At 45.9% G+C, this 5,826-nt stretch overlaps 1 pseudogene; it reads left to right on the top strand.

The window, feature by feature from the left end:
* Positions 1-352: 352 nt before the first annotated feature.
* Positions 353-4,935, top strand: LOC117097354 (annotated as a pseudogene).
* Positions 4,936-5,826: the final 891 nt, after the last annotated feature.

The raw sequence follows: 5,826 nt of genomic DNA, 5'->3' as shown, positions 1-5,826 counted from the left end.
CTCAGGAGTTCAAGACCAACCTGGGTAACAGTAAAACCTCATCTCCACAAAAAATAAAAAATTAGTCAAGCATTTTGGCACACGCCTGTACTCCTTGCTACTCAGAAGGCTGAGGTGGGAAGGTCGCTTGAGCCTGGAAGGTCGAGGCTGCAGTGAGCTGTTCCATTCTGGTGACAGAGTGAGATCTTGTCACACACACACACACACACACACACACACGCACAAATGTAATTCAGCTTGATTTGTGTTTATAGAAGGGAATAAATGTTTTGTGCATTGGATTTGTTAATTAAGAAAAAGAGCATGAAGGTAGTATTGAGAGGTGACAACATGCTAGCAGCCCTCACCGGAAGGGGCAAGATGGGTTCAATTCATCATGGGACTGTTTGGAAAAACCCAGGAGAAGCCTCCCAAAAAACCGGTCAATGAGTGGTCATTGAAAATAAGAAAGGAAATGAGAGTTGTGGACAGGCAAATAAGTGATATCCAAAGAGAAGAAAAAGTGAAATGGTCTGTGAAAAATGCTGCCAAGAAGGGCCAGAAGGATGTCTGTGTAGTTCTGGCCAAGGAGATGATCAGGTCAAGGAAGGCTGTGAGCAAGCTATATGCATCCAAAGCACATATGAACTCAGTGCTGATGGGGATGAAGAACTAGCTCGCCGTCTTGAGAGTGGCTGGTTCCCTGCAGAAGAGCTCAGAAGTGATGAAGGCCATGCAACGTCTTGTGAAGATTCCAGAAATTCAGGCTACCATGAGGGAGTTGTCCAAAGAAATGATGAAGGCTGGGATCATAGAGATGTTAGAGGACACTTTTGAAAGCCTGGGTGATCAGGAAGAAATGGAGGAAGAAGTAGAAATGGAAATTAACAAAATTCTGTTTGAAATTACAGAAGGGGCCTTGGGCAAAGCACCCAGTAAAATGACCGATGCCCTTCCAGAGTCAGAACCTTCAGGAGCGATGGTCGCCTCGGAGGATGAGAAGGAGGAAGAGGCTCTGGAGGCCGTGCAGTCCCGGCTGGCCACACTCCACTCAAGAGCTGCCATTTTATGTATCTCTTGCACTACATCTCTGTTGTGAGGACTACCATTTTGGAGAAGGTTCTGTTTGTCTCTTTTCACTCCTTGACCAGGTTTTGGGATCGCAAAGGGATTGTTCTTGTAAAGGTGGCGTAAATAAATGCATCACTTTTAGGAGTATAGACAGAAATATCTTATTGTGGGGAGGGGAAAGAAATCCATCTGCTCATGAAGCACTTCTGAAAATACCGATGATTGCCTGAATGTCAAAAACTCTACTTTTGTCTATAAAACACTATATAAATGAATTTTAATAACTTTTTGCTTTAGCACTTTGCCCCACTCACTGTAGATTGCCCTGTACAGTAAACTTTCCAGGTGTTGGCTTCCCCAGATTGCTTCATTTGTTGGGCGTGGAAAGAGTTGCTATGGCCAGGCATATGGGATTTGGAAGCTCAGCAGAAGTGACTTCTGCTCTGTGGATGCTGCTCCCCAGCTTTCACAGACATGGTGTGACAGCCATTCTTTTATCTATTTAACCAAGAGGATGCTTAGGAATTGTGCTGCTTTTCCTGTTGGCTGGTGGCTTTATTATGTCCTAGGGTGTGTATGTGGGTCTATTTAGAGCTTCTGTCCCTTCCTTCCCATTGCAAGTTGCACCCAGATCAGAAGCTGTAAGACTAGGTCTCTTTCACCTCTCAGTGCCTGTCCCTGCTTTGAGCTGGTTGTCTTATGCATGGGACATGGGCCTTCCTATCCTTGTTTTCTCAAAGTCAGGAGCTGACCAGGAGTACACTAAGATGTGGTCATGCATCATAACCAACATTCACTCATCTGGGACATTCTTAAGATACATTTATAAATCATTTCAGCAGTAGCACTTTGAATGTGTTGAGAGGTTACAGAGCCTTTCGACATATGCGATCTCATTTAGTCTTTACAAATAAGGAAAACAGCACAGTTTGGGAAGTATCAGAGCTGGGATTCAAACCCAGATCCTCTGGTCCAAGTTGTATGTGCACTGAACTAATCAGGCAGGAAAAAAGCCCAGCCACTGTCTCACAGATTGGTTTTTGTATACTGTAGCAAAATCCTGAAACAATAGGGTCCTTCCAGTCTTATCATACAAAATGGCAATCTTGGCTGGGTGCAGAGGTTCATGTATATAATCCTAGCACTTTACAAGGCTGACACAGGAGGCACTCTTGAGAATAGGAGTTCAAGACCAGCCTGGGCAACATAGCAAGATCCTGTCTCTACCAAAAAAAAAGAGAAGTCATTCTTGACTCCAGAGGACCCTCCTATTACTCTTGATTTCATCGTTAGAGTATAGTTTTAAAAATTTTTTAAAAAATCAGTTGTAGGTTCACAGCAAAATTGAACAAAAAGAAATTTCTCATATATCCCCTGCCCTCACACATGCATAGCCTCCCACCACTATCAATATCCCACACCAGACACATCATTATTGCCCAAAGTCCATAATTTACATGAGGATTCACTCTTGGTATTGTACATTGTATGGGCTTGGACAAATGCATAATGATATCTACAATTATGGAATCATACAGAATAGTTTCACTGCCCTAAAACTTCTCTGTGTTTCACCTATTCATCCCTTTCTTTACTAATCCCCTGGCAACCACTTTAAAAAATTATTTTAGGTTCAGGGGGTACAGGTGCAGGTAAACTCGTGTCAAGGGGGTTTGTTATACAGATTATTTAGTGACCCAGGTACTAAGCCTAGTCCTCAATAGTAATTTTTCTGGTCCTGTCCCTTTTCCCACCTTCTACCCTCAGGTAGGCCCCAGTATGTTATTCCTTTGTGTCCATGTTATTTCACTCCCACTTATAAGTGAGAACATGCAATATTTGGTTTCCTGTTCCTGTGATAGTTGTTAAGGATAATGGCATACAGCTCCATCCATGTTCCTGCAAAGGACATGATCTCATTCTTTAGCAACCACTTTTTACTGTCTCCCTAGTTTTCCCTTTTCTAGAATGTCTTATTGGAATCATACAATATGCAGCCTTTTCAGACTGGCATCTTTCACTTAGTAATATGCAATTAAGGTTCCTCAGGGATAGTACGAGATTCCACCTGGCGTTTACAGGAAAAGGCTTCTAAAATCAGATGCCTTTCAAACTCTTATACCAACCTCTGGAATTGGGCAGCATGGCTTTTCTCCTTTCTAGGTCCCATGGCAGCCATTTTGCTGTTACTCACCTTTGGGCCCTATATCTTTAACCTTCTTGTCAAATTTGTTTCCTCTAGAATTGAGGCCATCAAGCTACAGATGGTCTTACAAATGAAACCCCAAATGAGCTCAAATAACAACTTCTACCGAGGACCCCTGGACCAACCCATTGGCATTTTCATTGGCCTAGAGAGCTCCGCTCTGGAGGACACTACAACTGCAGGGCCCCTTCATTGCCCCTATCCAGCAGGAAGCAGCTAGAGAGGTCATCGGCCAAATTCTCAACAGCAGTTGGGGTGTCTTGTTTAGAGGGGGGATTGAGAGGTGACAACATGCTAGCAGCCCTCGCTCTCGGTGCCTCCTCTGCCTTGGCGTCCACTCTGGTGGCGCTTGAGGAGCCCTTCAGCCCACCACGGTACTGTGGGAGCCCTCTCTGGGATGGCGGAGGACAGAGCCCGCTCCCTCTGCTTGCGGGGATGTGTGGAGGGAGAGGTGCCAGGGAGAACCAGGGAGGCGTTCAGTGTTCGCGGGCCAGCGCACTCCGAGCACCAGTGGGCGCGCCAGCCCCAGACAGTGAGGGGCTTAGCACCTGGGCCAGCAGCTGCAGAGGGTGCGCTGGGTCCGCCAGCACTGCCAACCCGCCAGGCACTCAGATTCTCACTGTGCCTCAGCTGCCTCTCGGTGGGGCAGGGCTCAGGACCTGCAGCCCGCCATGCCCAAGACTCCCCTGACACTCTGGGGTCCTGCACAGCCAGAGCCTCCCCAACGAGTGCCACCCCCTGTGCCATGGTGCCCGGTCCCATGGACTGTCCAAGGGCTGAGGAGTGCGGGCTCACTGCACAGGACTGGTAGGCAGCTCCGCCTGCAGCCCCAGTGTGGGATCCACTAGGTGAAGTCAGGTGGGCTCCTGGGTCTAGTGGGGACTTGGAGAACTTTTATGTCTAGCTAAGGGATCCTAACCGCACCAATCAGCACTCTGTGTCTAGCTCAGGGTTTGTAAATACACCAGTTGGTACTCTGTATCTAGCTAACCTAGTGGGGACTTGGAGAACTTTTCTGTCTAGCACTCTGTCTAGCTCAGGGATTGTAAATGCACCAATCAGCACTCTGTCAAAACAGTCCAATCAGCTCTCTGTAAAATGGACCAATCAGCAGTATGTGGGTGGGGCCAGATAAGGGAATAAAAGCAGGCTGCCCAAGCCAGCCAGCGGCAACCTGCTTGGGTCCCTTTCCACACTGTGGAAGCTTTATTCTTTCACTCTTTACAATAAATCTTGCTGCTGCTCACTCTTTGAGTCCACACTGCCTTTAAGATCTGTAACACTCACTGCGAAGGTCTGCAGTTTCACTCCTGAAGCCAGTGAGACCATGAACTCACCAGGAAGAACAAACAACTTCAGATGTGCTGCCTTTAAGAACTGTAACACTCACCACGAGGGTCCGCAGCTTCATTCTTGAAGTCAGTGAGACCAAGAACCCACCAATTCCAGACACAGTATAATACAACACAGTATATAGTACCATTAATTTAGAGTTGAATTAGAAAGATGGAGAAATAGGAAGAAAATTAAAAAGAAGAAGATAAAAGGAAAAAATAATATATAAACAAAGACACAAAACAGACACAGGATAGGGTAGGGAAAGAATGAGAAGAATAATTTATGTTCAACATAGTCAGTATCAGGCACTATATTCGTACTTTATTTATAGACTTAATTAAACCCACATAGAACTCTGAAAAGTAGGCATTAATTACTTTGTTTAATAGATGGATATTATTAGCTAAGAGTGGAAAGAGGATATACATACCTCCCCACTTCTCATAGCTCTGCCTTTGGGATCAGCTTATTAATACAGCCATTCTGCTCTCCTCCTGTTTCAAGGGAACAGGCTCAGCCCCTGTGTGCCAAATCTGCTGTAACTGACTCAAGAGAGCTGTGTGATTTCAGGGGTGAGTGTTACGAAACCAGTGAACAAATATACTTAAGTCTCATTCTCCAAAATACTATTGCAACAACACTGCATAACAAAGAAACACAAAATTTCAGTGGCATCTGGTAATAAGTATTTATTTCACTTCTAGATGTGTGGGTCAGATGGTGAGGCTCTCCTCCTTTGTGTGTTGTTTGTTCATTTGTTTGTTTTGAGACAGAGTCTCGCTCTGTCGCCCAGGCTGGAGTGCAGTGGTGCCATCTTGGCTCACTGCTGCCTCCGTTTTACAGATTCGAGTGAGTCTCCTGCCTCAGCCTCCCTGCCAAGTGCCACCAGACCAGCTAATGTTTGCTTTTAGTAGCGATGGTTGCACCATGGTGGCCAGGCTGGTCTCACTCCTGACCTCAAGTGATCCACTCGCCTTGGCCTTACAAAGTGCTGGGATTACAGGCAAAAGCCACAGTGTCCGGCCTGCATGTGTTCACTCGGGGGTCTCAGCAAAAGAAACAGCAGCTACCAAGGGAAGCTTTCTGCATAAGAAGAGCAGAAGAGCAGAGGTACAAGAGGGCAAGCCCTCCTCCTCAAATACATTTCAAGTATTTGAAATGCCTCAAATATGCTTACATCCCATTGACCAAAGTAAAGCCACTGGGATAGACACTTTGCTTTAGAGTGAGTG

This window comes from Trachypithecus francoisi, unplaced genomic scaffold, assembly GCF_009764315.1.
Source record: "Trachypithecus francoisi isolate TF-2019V2 unplaced genomic scaffold, Tfra_2.0 Lachesis_group15, whole genome shotgun sequence".
Lineage (NCBI taxonomy): Eukaryota > Metazoa > Chordata > Mammalia > Primates > Cercopithecidae > Trachypithecus > Trachypithecus francoisi.
Note: the sequence above shows the minus strand (reverse complement) of the source record. Positions and strands in the feature narration are given on the sequence as shown.